The 18,239-nt window shown below is 38.3% G+C and overlaps 1 protein-coding gene across 2 annotated transcripts in view; it reads right to left on the bottom strand.

The window, feature by feature from the left end:
* ADK (adenosine kinase) overlaps nucleotides 1–18,239 on the bottom strand; it is a 657,653-nt gene that overhangs the window by 38,669 nt on the left and 600,745 nt on the right. The gene's annotated exons all lie outside the window — the stretch shown is intronic.

Genomic DNA, 18,239 nt, shown 5'->3' with positions numbered 1-18,239 from the left:
TGTATATTCATTGGTCGCTTCCCGTGTGTACCTTGACTGGGGATTGAACCCGCAACCTTGTCGTTTCAGGATGACGCTCTAACTGACTGAGCTAATTGGCCAGGGCAAGAGCTATAAATGTAAAAAATATAAATAATGCTTTTTCTTGAGTGTTTCTCTACAGAAAATCACATTGGCACAATAAAAATATAGCTCCTATTCTGTTACAATACTTTAAGCCAATGTCAAGGATTACTGATTTCAGTTGTCTACTAAACTAAATAACCTAACTGGTTACTTTTTTACTAAGGAGTCACTATTTCCTTTAAACTATATGTTAACTAGCAAAAGGGAAAGCTGCCACTGAATGCATGGGCAGAACAAAAGGGACAGCGCAATCTTAACAACAGTCTGGACGAGGGTTTGGTTGTTTTGACTACAGAGTAACCTAATACAGTACTTTAAACTTGGCACATGATAATGGAATGAAATTATTTGTGAGAAAATCTGGCCTAGAAGGCATCTGTAAAAGATTTAATAGTGCTTTTTATTGGAGGCTGGAACTTCTGAAATCACAAACTTGCATCACTTATGGAGACAGATATGGTCAAAGACTTGTAAACTTCAATTAAACCTAAGATCAAGAGCCTGACCAGGCGGTGGCGCAGTGGATAGAGCGGAAGACCCAGGTTCGAGACCCTGAGGTCGCCAGCTTGAACCTGGGCTCATCTGGTTTGAGCAAAAATTCACCAGCTTGGACCCAAGGTTGCTGGCTCAAGCAAGGGGTTACTCGGTCTGCTGAAGGCCCACGGTCAAGGCACATATAAGAAAGCAATCAGGCCCTGGCCGGTTGGCTCAGCAGTAGAGCATCAGCCTGGCGTGTGGGGGACCCAGGTTCGGTTCCCAGCCAGGGCACATAGGAGAAGCGCCCATTTGCTTCTCCACCCCCCCCTCCTTCCTCTCTGTCTCTCTCTTCCCCTCCCGCAGCCGGGGCTCCATTGGAGCGGGGATGGCCCGGGCGCTGGGGATGGCTCCTTGGCCTCTGCCCCAGGCGCTGGAGTGGCTCTGGTTGCGGCGGGGCGACGCCCCGGAGGGGCAGAGCGTCACCCCCTGGTGGGCAGAGCGTCGCCCCCTGGTGAGCGTGCCAGGTGGATTCTGGTCGGGCGCATGCGGGAGTCTGTCTGGTTGTCTCTCCCCGTTTCCAGCTTCAGAGGAATACAAAAAAAAAAAAAAAGAAAGCAATCAATGAACTAAGGTGTCGCAATGTGCAACGAAAAACTAATGATTGATGCTTCTCATCTCTCCGTTCCTTCTGTCTGTCCCTGTCTATCCCTCACTCTGACTCTCTCTCTGTCTCTGTAAAAAAATAAAAAATACAAATTAAAAAAAAAATAAACCTAAGATCAAGAGGGAGGGAAAAAGAGAAACTGAGAACCTTAATAAAGAACCTAAAATCTCACTCTGTTTGGTTTTAAGTGGATAAAATGTCCACCCGGCATACCAGAGGTTGCAGGTTTGATCTCTGGTCAGGGCACATATAAAAAACAATCAATTGAATACACAACTAAGTGAAATGAGTCATGCTTCTCTTCCTCTCCCTTCCTCCATCCTCCTCCTTTCTCTCTCAAATAAATGAAAATATTAAAAAATAAAAGGAACTAAAGTCTCAAAGACATGTTCTATCTGCTTTTACTACATGCAACTAATAACTACTTTCAGTAACAGATAAGCATAGATTTGAAAATGAAAAAAAGATCCTTTTGGGAAAACTGATATTCAAGAAGAGGACTCATTCACTTAGCGATCCCTTTTGACTAGATGACTGTAGGTGTTAAGAAGATCCCATACCAGAAGGATCTATTTAAATTCTTTAAGTAACTAACTTTCCACATGCTGTAACACCAGAACCTACATGGCAGTTAACAAGATTTTGATTAATTGGAAGTTAAGGTATTAACTAGGATTAAATTTTCTAGGGAGTATGCAGCAACATATTATACAGGAAAAAAAGAAAAAAGGAAAAAAGAAGATGTAATCAGACTTTATTGGAAATAATTAGGAAAGGACTATAGTCTGATTTAGGAAAAGGTCTGTATATAAATATTTATTTAAAAAATCTGGTTTTATTACTTCCCAGTACAAGTCATACTATAAAGGGAATTAACAACTATAAACTAAGAATAAACAGGCACTAAATAAGTAAAATGAGCTAAGTTAATGACACCATTACCATTTATAACAGGGCTACATATGTAATAATAGAACATGTCTACAAAACATTTTAGGTAATGTAAGAATTAATGTAAGAATTAATTACTGGATTACAGATTTGAAAATAATTATATATAAATGGTAAGTAAGCCACAATAGATATAATTTCTTGAGTTCTTTGAAAAAGTTATTGAGTTTTGGTTGGACAAATCTTTATGAGTAGAACCTAATTCACAATGAAAGTTATTTTGAACATTGTTCGTAATCATGACTTCTTGATCTTAATCATTGAAAATTCTAAATAAATGCAGTTTTACTACACTTTTTTTCTGGATATATGTGTACATCATTGAGATGCTTTATCCTTAGGTGTCGTATGAAGTTCAATTTCCTGAAATATAAAGTTGAATTATTTTCCAACTTTTATACTTATTAATATAAATAAATAAGAATTTTAAGAATGTAAAGAGCTGTCATAAATCAGTATAGATACAGTTCAGACTTATTATCTCTGTATCTAGAAAGCTGTGAGAACTCCTTCAAAATAATGACCCTGAACATTTGGAAGATATGAAAAAAGATTAAACAATGCTTAGTAATATTTAAGTTCAGTTATATTTTGGTACATTCTGATTATTTTGAAATGTGATGAACTGGTTTACAGAGCTATTAAAAAAGAACCCCACACAGTTAACTAAACAGTATTTATGAGCACAACCTATTCCATAGCCTTCTAGACAATTTACTGTATAAACACGTGAAGCACCTCACTAAATCTTAAGACACACTTCTGGGTATGGGCATTATACAATGAGGCCCATGACTCTCATTAGGACCTATTTTCCGGGTGAGAAATGGGCCTGGAGAAGTTGTGGGAACAAGTAGCAAAACCAGGGGTCCCCAAACTACGGCCCACGGGCCGCATGCGGCCCCCTGAGGCCATTTATCCTGCCCCCACCACACTTCCGGAAGGGGCACCTCTTTCATTGGTGGTCAGTGAGAGGAGCATAGTTCCCATTGGAATACTGGTCAGTTTGTTGATTTAAATTTACTTGTTATTTTAAATATTGTATTTGTTCCCATTTTGTTTTTTTACTTTAAAATAAGATATGTGCAGTGTGCATAGGGATTTGTTCATAGTTTTCTTTATAGTCTGGCCTTCCAACGGTCTGAGGGACAGTGAACTGGCCCCCTGTGTAAAAAGTTTGGGGACCCCTGAGCAAAACTATCTTTTTGCCCTAGTTGTAGAAAAATGACACTGTTTTGATAAAGTACTTCTACTTAAGAGATTAAGATAAATCAGAACCATTGCTTCTCAATTCTGACCAAACTTTTTGTAAAGTGAGAAGGAAAAGGATTGGGCATAATTATTATTTTTATTTTCCAGATTTCTATAAAACCACAAAATTATGAGCTTCCCTAAAAAGATAGGAAAAAAAATTCAGTTGATATCAGACTTGTTTGGTGTCATTTATTAGTTAATACCCTCAGGGTACCTTCATCCAGAAGAATGAAATTTAGCTTGTTTTTAAAAATTTTTTTCCCATTGAGGGGAGGGAAGGAGGGAGGGAGGGAGGGAGGTAGAGAGAGATAGAGAGAGAGAGAGAGAGAAAGAGAGAGAACATTAACACGTTGTTTCACTTAGTTGTTCCATTAAGTTGTGTACTCACTGCTTCTTCTAGGTGCCCTGACCAGGGTAGGGCATGGAGGGGGGGGATGTCAAACTCACGACCTCTGGTGTACAAGGTCAATGCTTTATCTGCTGAGCAACTTGGCCAGGGCCAAAATTTAGTGTATATAAAATACAAATAGTAAAATTGAAACATTCTCTGGACATTTTATATGAACAAGTAATTTACTCTTCACTTTACTGACATAGCTTCACTATCTAATCACTTACAAGGTCAGTCTGGCTAGAATCAAAACATCCTCACACATCTGTAATGCTATGCCAATTATAGAAGAGATGGTTAGTTCATAGAAATGATGCCATATCTAAATGAACAACAATAATAAAAAATTCAGTCACTCAATGTCAAACAACTACATTAAATGTTTAAATGTTTCTGTAGCCTTACTCCTACTAAATTAACTAAATTAGGAGATATTTTATTGCTCCATATTCATTGTGAAATATCTCCTAATATTTGTGAGCAGTATATACATATATATATATAGTAGCATATATATATACATATATATATATAGTAGCACTGTGGACACACACCTCATGATAATTAATATTCTTAGAAAATTTTGTTCAACATATTTTAAAATGCTATGTGTTGTTACTGTTTTGTTGATATCACCTCTAAATTGTAGAAAGATATAATTAAAGAAGATACATAGCAGGATGAGAGGCAGGTAGGCAAGTATTTTTATCCTTAAGGTAGACTGCAGTCACCACCTCTGCCAGAGCCACCAGGCAGGGAAAAGACAGTCGAGTGATGGCAAAAAATTCAGCGGAGTGGAAAGCATGACTACAGAAAAACCAGAGTTCTTACGATCCTCCTGCACTTTGGCCATTCCTTATATAACTGAGGTAATTTCCAGAGTACTAATGTTTTTGCTTGTTTTTTATTAACCTTATATTTGGAGATCATTATAAACAGAAAAATTTGAAGAAAAATTCACAGAACTTCCACGTTTATCCAGATTTACCAGTTTTTAATAACTTGCCACAGTTTATCATTCTCCCCATATTCTTCTTCTTTCAGGGCTATTTGAGTATACATTGCATATATTATGCCCTTGACTCCTAATTCAGTGTGTACTTCCTCAGAACAAGGATATTCTTTTAGGTAACCATGGTACAGTTGTTAAATTAAAAAACTTAATGTTGTTATTTTATCTAATCTACATTCCATATTCCAATTTTGTTAATCGTCTTTTATATAAAATTTTTTCATCCTGTGAAGGAGCCAGTCCAGAATCAAATACTCCTTTTAGTTGCACTAGTTTGTTTTTAATTTAACCTTGTGAAAAGATAATGTATACATATAGTTCAAAATATAAATATATAAAAAGGTATGCTATGAAAACTCCCTCTCTCGCCCTACTACTTTCCAATCAGGTTGTCACTGTTACTGCTTTCTGGGGTATCCTTTCAGAATTTCTCTATGCATGTACAAGCAAATAATATTCTTATTTTTCTTCTTTTTATAAAAAATAAAGTGTAACATGCAGGCTGCACCAAACCATGTTTTCTCACTTGGGGATCTTTCTATGTTGGTAAACAGAGAATGCCCTCATTATTTTTTTTTTATTTTAAATCATTTAAATAATTTTTCAATTACAGTGGACCTATATTATTATATTTGTTTCAGGTGTACACCCAGTGATTGGACATTACATAACTTACTAAGTGATCATCCTGATAAATCTCACACCCATCTGACACCATAGTTATTTAGAACATTATTGACTCTATTCCCTATGCTGTACTTTACATCCCCATAACTATTCCATAACAACTAATATGTACTTCTTAATCTCTTAACCTTATTCACCCATCCCCCCAAACACCTCTCATCTGGTAACCACCAAAATGTTCTCCGTATCTACAAGTTTGTTTCTGGTTCTGCTTGTTTGTTTTTTAGAGTCAATTGTTGATATATATTTGTTGCCATATTGTTGTTCATTCAAATGCTCTCAAGGGGGACAGTTGAGGTGTGCATTTCCGCCCCGCCCATGAGGGCTGTGTACACACTCTTGTAGTTGAGCCTCAATTGCTGGTGGCATGTCAGTGGGAGGAATTTACAGCAACCAAACAATGACCTCTGATTGCTGTGAAGCATCAGTTGGGACTACCTTAAAGAGCAGTGCTCTGGTGCCCACTGAGTCTGTCCCTTGAGTGTTTCATTTGTGGAGGTGGTTGGGTGGTAGTGCTTTGACGTGGTCTGAAGCTATCCGCTGGGTGCGCTGACTCTGGGGACTCCTGGGAGATGCAGGCCCGGGGACACTCAGCATGAGCTACAAAGTAATCTGCAGATGGTTGCTACTTGTGCTGGGCTTGGAGGTGCCCAGGTGAGGCCAAGCCCGCTAGTGCCTGGCCTGGAGCCGCTTAGTGAGAAGTTTGGCGTTTGCAGAGGCCAGATGCTACCTGTTTGAAAGATTTTAGGAAAATCTGAAGCATGAGCCAAGACAGGCCATTCATATGAAAAAGCCACTGGAAATTGCTTGGGTGGGTGGCACAGGGCCTCAGGGAATCACCAGGGTGGGGCATACAGTGTGAGCCAGTGGATGGAATCCCATACATGGCACCTGCTGCCAGCCCTGTGTGGGGAGGGCTCAAAAATGACCTCTGCTAGCACTTCTGTCTGGAAGAAAGCTGCCCACCCCCCAGCACTTGACATGATGCTGGACAATTCAGTTCCTCTCCATATGTCCCTATGTCCCCAGTGTTGGAACTCAGAGCAGGTGAATCCAAGTAAGTCCACGTGCGGGCCCTTTAAAAGGAACTGCAGGACTCTAGGAGCCCCTCACCTCCCTCATCCTCAATCCTGGTTGGTTTTTACAGCCAGAAGTTATGGGGACTTTTCTTCCTGGCAATGCAACCCTGGGCTGAGGGGGCCTGATGTGGGGCTTGAGCCCTTTGCTCCTCAGTGGGTACCTTTACAGCTGAATCATCCCTCTCAACTTTTATCTGCCACATGTGGTTGTGGGACCAACTTGTTCTGCATCTCTGACTCTCCTATCAGTCTTGATGTGGCTTCTTCTTTATTTCCCTAGTTGTAGGTATTCCATTCAGCCAGGTTTAGGTGGTTCTGCACGATGGTTGTTCTGAAGTTTAGGTGTAGTCTTGATGCGACTATGGAAGGAGGTTGAGTGCCACCCTTACCTATATATTACCATCTTGACTGGATATCCACATTATTTTTATTGCTGCATTTATAGTTCATTGTATAGCTATACTATAATTTATTTAAGCAATCCTTTATTGATGTACTTTTAGGTTGTTTTCTTTTTCTTTTTTTTTAAGTGAGAGGAGGGGAGATAGTGAGACAGATTCCCTCATGCACCACACTGGAATCTACTTGGCAACCCCTGTCTTGGGCCAATGCCTGAATCAACTGAGCTATTTTTAGCACCTGAGGCTGATGTGCTCAGATCAACTGAGCCATCCTCAGAGTTCGAGCTGAAGATTGAACCAATCGAGCCACTGTGGTGGGAAGGGAAGAAGGGGTGAAAGGGGAGAAAAAGAGGGAGAGAGAGGGAAGAAGCAGATGGTCATTTCTCTTGTGTGCCCTGACCAGGAATTGAAACCAGGATGTCCATATGCTGGACTCTATCCACTGAGTCAACAGGCTAAGGCCTTAGATTGTTTTCAATCTTCTGTTATTACAAAGTTGCAAAGTATTAATGCTTTTAGTTTAAATAGACCCTAAATTTAATTATCTTACTTAATAGCTAAATCAATAATATAATTTCGACTTTATATAGGGAACTGACACAAGGAAATTGAGTTGTTATACAAACAGCGTGAAATATGCCAGTGTCAAAGAACAGGGAAAAACGAGAATCCAGGAAATGCTTTTCGTTTCACTAGGGCACACACACCAGGACATGAGCAAAGACATCCTGCTTAGACTGCCCTAATAAACAGGGCAATGAAACAAATGACAAATTTTGCTAATTATAAAGATTTATAGAACAATCCTAATTAACAAGGACTTTTGGGGAATGAAAAGCTCTGAGTTAATTTAATAATTTGGTTAACTAAAGAAAAAGCAGAGTCTTTTTAGTTGGAAATTTTTCTAAATATACTAATATAATATAATAATATACCATGACATCCCTACTTTAATTAGTTTAGTTTATTGAATGAAATAAAATTTTTCTTTGATAATAGAGAATCATACAGCACAGTTAATGTCATTATTCTGAACATTAATTCTTATTGTAGTTCTAAAGGCATCAGTGCTTTCATGAAAGTCAGGATAAATGGAATGGTGGCAAGTACACTGGATTAGGACTCAAAAGACTCATGATTTTAGTCTGGTTTTGGCTCAGCTACTTTATTCAACAAATACTTAAGAGCTTATCATGTGTCAGACACTCTGTTAGAGACTTGTAATACAGATGTAAATAGGACAAAAACCCTGTTCTCATGGGACCTACATTCTAGTGAGGAAAGATATATAAGTAACAAAAAATGAACAAGATAATTTGAGATAATAATAAATTCCACAAAGAAAATAAAACAGGATGATGTGATAAAGTATGACTGGGGAAGAGAGTTTACAATTTAGATGGGTGTTACTTCCTCAGTGAGGAGGCGACATTTGAATTGAGACTTCAACAGCAAGAAGGACAGTCATGTGAAGATCCAGGGCTAGAATATTCAAGGGCAGAGGCCCTAGGCTAGCAACAAGCTTGGTGAGGTAAGCCTGTTTAAGGTTAAGAAGGCCAATATCACTACAGTATAGTGCGTGTGAGAAGATCAACTGTGTGTGTGTGTGTGTGTGGGGGGGGGATTGATGGAATTTCATTCTAAGTAAAATGGGAAACCATTGGAAAGGTTTTTAAAGAGGGGATTGGTCCTACCTTTAATTTAGAAAGATTATTCTGGAAATCTTATAGAGAATGGACTGAATGGTGGGGACTAGGAGTGGAGTCAATGATGCCACCTATCAGGAGAAATTGTGTAAGTCACACTGTAATTTAAACTCAGTTTTATTACTTAGAAAAGGAGAACTGTAATTGATCTAGCTACTTTCTGTGACTTTATTGTGGGTTAAGTATTAACAAAGTTCAGAAAGCATCTCATCAAACATAAAGTCCTATAAAATTTATAAGGTGTTCTTAAGAGCTTATTTTCTTCACTCAGGCAACAAGAATGTATTGAAACTTGCCATGTGCTCTTTATAATCTATTAGATCCTTTGGGGAAATACAGGAGAAATATTAAGACATGATATTCTTTTTTCTTTTATTTTTAAAATTAAGTGAGATGTAGGGAGGCAGGCAGACTCTTGCATGTGCCCCCAACTGGGATGCACCTGGTAAGCCCCCTACCAGGCAATGTTCTGCCCATCTGGGGCCTGTTCCGTTGCTCAGCAACAGAACTATTTTAGTGCCTGAGGTGAGGCCATGGAGCCTTCCTCAGCACCTGGAACCAACTTACTTGAACCAATTGAGCCATGGCTGTGGGAGAAGAGAGAGAGAGAGAGAGAGAGAGAAAGGGAGAGAGAAAGAAAGAGAGAGAGAGAGAGAAAGAAAGAGAGGGAGAAAGGGGTAAGGAAGGGTGTAGAAGTAGATGGTAATTTCTCCTGTGTGCCCTGACCGGGAACTGAACCTGGGACATCCACACACTGGGATGATGGTTTACCACTGAGCCAAACCAGCTAGGGTATGATCCTTTTTCTTAAGGAAGTTAGAATATACGTGAAAGAGAAATCTAACATGTGTGAAAGAATTTGTGAAGTATCATATAAGGTAATACTTATCATACAAGGTAATACTTATTATAACTGCAAAAGGAGTTCAAAGAAGGAAAGAAACAATGTGAGTTTAAACTGGAAATGATTTCGTGGAGAAATCCACGAAAATGGAACTTAAGCTATTTCTTGAAGCTGTGGATAGTGAACAGGACAGGAAAAGAAAGGCATGTAGCCTGACCTGTGGTGGCACAGTGGATAAAGCGTCGACCTGGAAATGCTGAGGTCGCCGGTTTGAAACCCTGGGCTTGCCTGGTCAAGGCACATATGGGAGTTGATGCTTCCAGCTCCTCCCCCCATTCTCTCTCTCTGTCTCTCCTCTCTCTCTCTCTCTCTCTCTCTCTCTCTCTCTCTCTCTCTCTCCCTTTCCTCTCTAAAATGAATAAATAAATAAAAAATAGAAAGAAAGGCATGTATATACCAGGAGGCATGGAGAAAGAAGAAAGTGTCTATGTCAGGTTAAGGCAAGAAATAATGCAAGTTGTGTTGGGTACAATCATTTCTGGGGAGATTTTGAAAGCCAGACAAAAGTTTGGATTTGATACATTAGGAGAATGGGATACAATTGTAGTTTTTGAGTAAAAAGGTAACATTCAAATGCTTACTGTATTGCAGGTACTGCACTGAGTACTTTATATACTTTATCTCTTGCATTCTCACTGTAACCTCAAGAATTAGATGTTTCTGACCTGATTTTATAAATGAAGACATTGAGTCTCATAGAGGTTGTCAACTACCCAGTGTCCTATGGCAAAGTAGGACTTTGGGACAAAAAGAGTGAGAAAAGAAGTAAAATGCGATTCCAAAAGTGTCATTCTAGTAATGTTGCTACCATTTTTCTGAAAAATGGTAATCATGGAAAAAAAAACACCACATTTTGATTAAGCAGTAGACAGCAGTTAGCTGACATTTAAATTCCCTTTCCAAGCGTTATACTGGTAACTAAATTAAGTAAATACTCCATAGAGAACAGAGGTAGTATAACACTGTCATTGAGAATATGAACTGAGCCTGACCTGTGGTGGTGTAGTAGATAAAGTGTCAACCTGGAACACTGAGATTGCCGGTTCAAAATCATGGCCTTGCCTGGTCAAGGCACATATGGGAGTGGATGCTTTCTGCTCCCCCCCTTCTCTCTCTCTTTCTCTCTCCTCTCTCTAAAATGAATAAAATCTTAAAAAAAAAGAATATGGACTGAAATGGCGATGAAAGGACACTTGACTTAGGGGGGTGATGGACACATAATTCAATATACAGATGATGCTTTATAGAATTCTATACCTGAAACCTATATAATTAACTAATGTCATCCCAATACATTTAATAACAAAACTAAAAAAAAAAGAAAAAGAATATGGACCAGATTGCTTTGTTTCATATTCCCAATTACTAGTAAATTCCCATTTACTAGCTCATAACTATGTTAAACCCTCTATGCCTTAATTTTCTCATGTGTAAAATAGGGACAACAATAGTAATTATATCATAGTGTTTGTGAGCATTTAAATCAGTTAATATAAATTGAATGATAAGATAACCTGGACATGTTTTCTTTGAATATATGTACCCTGATTTATTGATGTCACCCCATTAAAATTAATAAAAATTTATTAAAAAAAAATAAATCAGTCACTTAAAGCACTTAAAGCAATATTGCACAAGAGTATTACTAATCTATTTTTTTTTTTTAAAGAGAAATCCACCTGGCTTTTAAAAAATATTTTATTTTTAACTTTATTCAGTTTTTTTTTTAGAGAGACACAGAGAGAGAGAGAGAGAGAGAGAGAAAGAGAGAGAGAGAGAGAGAGAGAGAGAGAGGGAGAAGGGGGAGGAGCAGGAAGCATCAACTCCCATATGTGCCTTGACCAGGCAAGCCCAGGGTTTTGAACTGGCAACCTCAGCGTTCCCAAGAGTATTACTAATCTTAAAATAAAACTTTTGGGTATGGGAAATGAGGTCTCACTTAAAATTGTTGCTTCTGCTGGCATGGTTTTGACCTTGAGCACTACTATCATTGTTCGCAATAAAGCCTCTTAGTTTGTTCATGTTTTCTTCCAATTTTCCAGAAACGTTTCAAGTAAATGCCAGTCTTCAGTGCTGAATGTAGATAGATAAGAGAATAAATGAGCATTTGCTTTGAATATAAAAATATTTTCCATAGAAAAGTGACCTAGAAAACTATGATAGATGACATTACTACACTAAAACTTTATTTCTCTTTTGTTTGGGATATATTTTTTCTTTAAGAGGTTTCTGATTTCTTTAATAGGTTCATTATATGAAGTATACCACTTTAATCTTATACAATGCAGTTCATTTCAACCTGTTTTCTCTCTGCTTCTTTCTTTAAAAATTTTTTTCCACTGGAGAGAGAGAGAGAGAGAGAAGGGGGATGGGAGAGAGAGAGAGAGAGAGAGAAGAATCAACTCATTCTTCCACTTAGTTGTGCACTCATTGATTGCTTCTCCTATACGCACTGATGGGTATTGAACTGGCAACCTCAGTGTGCTGGGACCTCACTTTATCCACTGAGCCACCTGGCCAGAAACTCTTTCTCCTTCTTTCTATGCATTTGCTCAATTCTTGTATCTATAAGAACTGGTTTCCATGGCTGGCTTAGCTCATAGGTCACTGGTTATTCCTGGGTTGTCTAACCTTGTTGAAGTTCCTATCCCTGATTAAATTAGAGGTGCCAGGAAAGGAGCTGAGACTCAGGGCTCAAAGCTTGGTCACTTAAGTAAGAGAGGCTATAGGAAAGGTAATTTGTCTGATGATCTCTAGCACCCAGAAAGGTGCTTGCCACATTATAGGTACTCCGTAAATATTTGCCGAATAAACAGAGTGATTTTCATGGATACAAATCTAATCATGCTATTCTCTTGTTACAACCCCTTGGATACTTCTCTATTGAAGTTTTAACTCTAGGACATGAATTTAGCCTACGGTTCAAACCTCATCTTTGGCCATACTCATAACTTTTCAAATGTGTCATGCTTTTTTTCCTCCCCATGTACATATCAAGTTTACGCTCAGATTGTCTTTCATTATTAATTTCCAAATCACAGATAAGGCTTGACTTCTTGGATGTAGTTCCAGATCTCTCAGGATTTTCCTTTGAAGCATAACTGATTAGTTCTTCTTTTAAGCTATCATTTTTAACCTTCATATATCTCTAAGAAAAAAGTTACCATATTTTTAAAGTAGAGGGCCAGGAATCATTCTTTTTGCAAACTTTTATTGATTTAGAGAGAGAGAAAAACATTGATTTGCTGTCCCACTTATTTATGCATTCAGTTGTTGACTCTTACATGTACCCTGACCAGGAATCAAACCCTCAACCTTGGCATATCAGGATGATGCTCTAACCCAGGGGTAGTCAACCTTTTTATACCTACCACCCACTTTTGTATCTCTGTTAGTAGTAAAATTTTCTAACCGCCCACCAGTTCCACAGTAATGGTGATTTATAAAGTAGGGAAGTAACTTTACTTATAAAATTTATAAAGCAGAGTTACAGCAAGTTAAAGTATATAGTAATAATTACTTACCAAGTACTTTATGTCGGATTTTCACTAAGTTTGGCAGAATAAATCTTTTTTTTTTTCAAATTATTTTCTTTTATTTAATTTATTGTGTTTACATAGATTCTAGTGTTGCTGCGATTGCATCCCCCTCCCCCATATCCCCTCAACATTTCCCTTAACCCCTCTCAACAGCTTCCTCCCCCCTTCCCTTCAGGGTTAATTCTGCTCCTTAGTTCACATTGTTCCTTGGATTCCTCAAATGAGTGAGGTCATATGTTATTTTTCTTTCTCTTTCTGGCTTATTTCACTTAAAATAATAGTTTCCAGGTCCTTCTCTGTTGTTGCAAAAGGTAATATTTCTTTCTTTTTCATGGCCCCATAGTATTCCATTGTATATATATATACCACTGCTTTTTAATCCACTCGTCCACTGATGGACACTTGGGCTGTTTCCAGACCTTTGCTATTGTGAACAATCCTGTCATAAACATGGGGGTGCATTTCTTTTTTTGAATCAGTGATATGGTGTTCTTGGGGTATATTCCTAAAAGTGGGATGGCTGGGTCAAAAGGCAGTTCATTTTTAATTTTATGAGGAATCTCCATACTGTTTTCCACAGTGGCTGCACCAGTCTGCATTCCCACCAGCAGTGCAGGAGGGTTCCCCTTTCTCAACATCCTCACCAGCACCTACTATGTGCTGTTTTGTTAATGAGCATTCTGACAAGTGTGAGGTGGTATCTCATTGTGGTTTTAATTTGCATTTCTCTAATGATTAGTGATGTTGAACATTTTTTCAGAATAAATCTTTATAAAACAACTTACTACAGTTAAATCTATCTTTTTATTTATACTTTGGTTGCTCCACTACTGCCCACCATGAAAGCTGGAATGCCCACTAGTGGGTGGTAGGAACCAGATTGACTACCACTGCTCTAACCAATTTAACCAGCCAGAGCAATACTTATCATACTTATAATTACTTATTTATAAGCATTTTCTCTACTAAAGAAAGAGTTCCTTGTGGTTAAAAACCATGACTTAATTTTATTCAGATCTCTTAGTTCTGTACCTAGTTTATAGTAGGTGCTCAATAGATATTTATTATTACTGAGTGATTACTCCTATTGAATTTAAGTTCCTTAGTACTATTCTTTGTTTCATGTAGTAGAGTATAACTCACAATTTTTTTTTTTTTTTTTTTTTCATTTTTCTGAAGCTGGAAACAGGGAGAGACAGTCAGACAGACTCCCGCATGCGCCCGACCGGGATCCACCCGGCACGCCCACCATGGGGCGACGCTCTGCCCACCAGGGGGCGATGCTCTGCCCATCCTGGGCGTCGCCATATTGCGACCAGAGCCACTCTAGCGCCCGAGGCAAAGGCCACAGAGCCATCCCCAGCGCCCGGGCCATCTTTGCTCCAATGGAGCCTTGGCTGCGGGAGGGGAAGAGAGAGACAGAGAGGAAAGCGCGGCGGAGGGGTGGAGAAGCAAATGGGCGCTTCTCCTATGTGCCCTGGCCGGGAATCGAACCCGGGTCCTCCGCACGCTAGGCCGACGCTCTACCACTGAGCCAACCGGCCAGGGCTCACTATTTATTTTCTGAATAATCTTGAATAAGTGGTGCATAACTATAATACACTTTTCTAGGTTAGTTTAGTAAGCCAAGTAAACTAAAGATTCTAATTGTCAATGATCCCACTTTTTAGAGTTATTAAGATTAAATCTAGCTTATAAATGCTTGTATAAAAGGAAATCATACAACTGCTTGAAAATCAGAGGGTAGTGTGCTGCTTCACTAGTGAATAAATTCAACCTTAAACAACTTATCCTAAAATCTTCTGCAGATCTAACTATACTAGAGACATCCTGTAAAAATAAAGAAAGTAAGATTTGATTGGTGCCTTCAAGTAAGTTGCTTTCCATCATTCAGAAATGAAACAATTTTATGACTCAATGAACCTAAGTTCAGATCCTGTTTAAAGTTAGAATGCTCTGATATGGGGACTCTGAGTAAACACTTGGATTGGATGAAACTAGGGCAATCAAATGGATCTAGTGACACTTGTGGGGCTCATCTATTGAGTATACCATATTTAAGTTCAACTAATATTTAGATATGTGTAATCCTTCCTTATATAAGTACCAAGGCTCTTAGGACTGAAAGAACAGAAAGAGGAACTTATTAGATAATTTGGACCAACACATCACAGTTACGGTGAAAACCGAGAGAATAAACATCTTGATATTTTGTGGTTTAGTCCTAATCACCATAGTAGTAGGTTACAAGACAGTATGGGTATTCCAATAATGTATTTCATTCTGAATACAGCAGGAAAAGATTTTCAAAATGGATATACAAATACAAAGGTGTTTTTGCTATTAAAGGTATTTTTTGTCTAATTGTGGACTTTCAGTAAGGTTTCTGTTTGAATTGCTGACGGTGGAAAAGGCAAACATTTTTGAAGTTTACAAAGAAAAAGCTGCATTAACTATAAGAAAGGCCAATGTCTCCTTTTTTCTTTTTCTTTTTTTTTTGCCAGAGATACGAGTCAGAGAGAGGGACAGATAGGGACAGACAGACAAGAAAGGAAAGAGATGAGAAGCATCAATTCTTCATTGCAGCTCCTTAGTTGTTCAGTGATTGCTTTCTCATATGTGACTTGACTGGAGGGCTACAGCAGAGTGAGTGACCCCTTGCTCAAGGCAGCGACTTTGGGCTCAAGCCAGTGAGTGACCTTTGGGCTCAAGCCAGAGACCACGACTATGATCTTAGACAGGTCTATGATCCCACGCTCAAAGCCAGCGACCCTGCGCTCACACTGGTGAGCCTGTGCTCAAGCTGGCAACCTTGGGTTTCGAACCTGGGTCCTCTGCATCCCAGTTCAATGCTCTATCCACTGCACCACTGCCTGGTCAGGCTCCTTTTTTTCTTTTTACTGATTAGAAAAAAATCTTAGAGCAAGAATGTACTGCTGAATTATCACTGATATTTAGTGGTTTGCAGAGACGATAATGCCTCAAGGTAATGTTATAGGTTTATACCAAAGGAAAAAGATTTTAAAAACATTCTACACTGTAAAATAAAGTTAAAGTTCCCCAAAGTATGGAATCAATTTCAACGGATGCCCTGACAAACAATGACAAAGTTAAAAGTAGTATTTATTGTCCAATAAACTCAAATGATCCACAGATCACTTGACTAACTTGTAGTATAGTGACAGATACTGGTAAATAACCATTTAATCCAATTTAAATAGAAGACTTTTCTTTATTTAATCATTTGTTAATCGCTTTTGCACTTAAAAGTAGATGAAAATGTATAAATGTATTATTAGTTACCTCTTTAAAAAGACTGCTCAAGTACACTATTTTACATTATTTTTAAAGTTGGTTTGTAGTCTTCTTCCTCATTCTATATTCATAAAGTTGCAACATCAAAAATTTTAAAAGTTACAGGAAAAATTTAAAGATCTTAGCATGCCTTTCTGGAGATTACAAATAGCATAATGTTACAAAGAAATGATAAAGACTTGTCTCAAAGAAGGCCAGTCTTTGTCATCCAGTATCGTACCAATTACTGCTAATTTCTTTCAGAACTGGTTCTAATGAACTTCACTAGTGCTTCCATTTCCCACCCCAAAGTAGCATTTTAAATATTTCTCAAGTCACAGACTACTTCTCATCCTCTGAAACATAACCTCATTAAGTGTCGAGTCTTTATACTTTGCTGGTTATGTTGAACTACTAATAGTTCTTCCATCAAACAATACAAGAATCAATATCTTTGTTTATGAGACTGGAAGAAGAGGGGAGATAATTCAATTTAGGAACAACATCATATTTTATAGCTCCTGAGGATACTATTTATACTTAAGTCTATGTAAAAAGCACCTGCTAGAGTTGACCTATTCATAGACCACAATACAATTTTATACTTCTTCAGATGACCCAGAGACAATATGCAAACTGATCAGGCCATTGAAGTCGGTCTAGCAAGGCTGGTATCATTAACTGTGTGGTATGTGAAGTCTTGACATTAGTTACATCTGGACAGAATAAATCTGTGCTGTGCTAGGTAATTCTTTGAAAATACAAAGTAATAAAAAAAAAAAGAGGAAAGCAAGTCTTTATTTTATTTTATTTTTTTATTAATTTTAATGGGGTGACATTGATAAATCAGGGTACATGTGTTCAGAGAAAACATCTCTAGGTTATTTTGACATTAGATGATGCTGCATTCCCATCACACAAAGCCCAATTGTCTTCTGTCACCTTCTAACTGGTTTTCTTTGTGCCCCTCCCCTCCCCCAACCCCCGCCCTTTCCTCCCCCCACACCGTAACCCCCACACTCTTGACCATGTCTCTGAGTCTCATTTTTATGTCCCACCTACGTATGGAATCATATAGTTCTTAGTTTTTTCTGATTTACTTATTTCACTCAGTATAATGTTATCAAGGTCCATCCATGTTGTTGTAAATGACCCGATGTCATCATTTCTTATGGCTGAGTAGTATTCCATAGTATATATGTACCAAAGCTTTTTAGTCCACTCGTCCACTGACGGACACATGGGCTGTTTCCAGATTTTCGGGATTGTGAACAATGCTGCCATAAACATGGGGGTGCATTTCTTCTTTTCAAACAGTGCTATGGTGTTCTTGGGGTATATTCCTAAAAGTGGTATAGCTGGGTCAAAAGGCAGTTCGATTCTTAATTTTTTGAGGAATCTCCATACTGTTTTCCATAGTGGCTGCACCAGTCTGCATTCCCATCAGCAGTGCAGGAGGGTTCCCTTTCCTCCACATCCTCGCCAGCACTTATTCTGTGTTGTTTTATTGATGAGCGCCATTCTGACTGGTGTGAGATGATATCTCATTGTGGTTTTAATTTGCATTTCTCTAATAATTAGTGATGTTGAGCATTTTTTCATATGCCTATTGGCCATCTGTATGTCCTCTTTGGAGAAGTGTGTATTCATTTCTTTCACCCATTTTTTGATTGGATTGTTTGTCTTCCTGGTGTTGAGTTTTACAAGTTCTTTATAAATTTTGGTTATTAACATCTTATCAGACATATTGTCAA

The sequence above is a fragment of the Saccopteryx leptura genome, chromosome 9 (genome assembly GCF_036850995.1).
Source record: "Saccopteryx leptura isolate mSacLep1 chromosome 9, mSacLep1_pri_phased_curated, whole genome shotgun sequence".
Lineage (NCBI taxonomy): Eukaryota > Metazoa > Chordata > Mammalia > Chiroptera > Emballonuridae > Saccopteryx > Saccopteryx leptura.
Note: the sequence above shows the minus strand (reverse complement) of the source record. Positions and strands in the feature narration are given on the sequence as shown.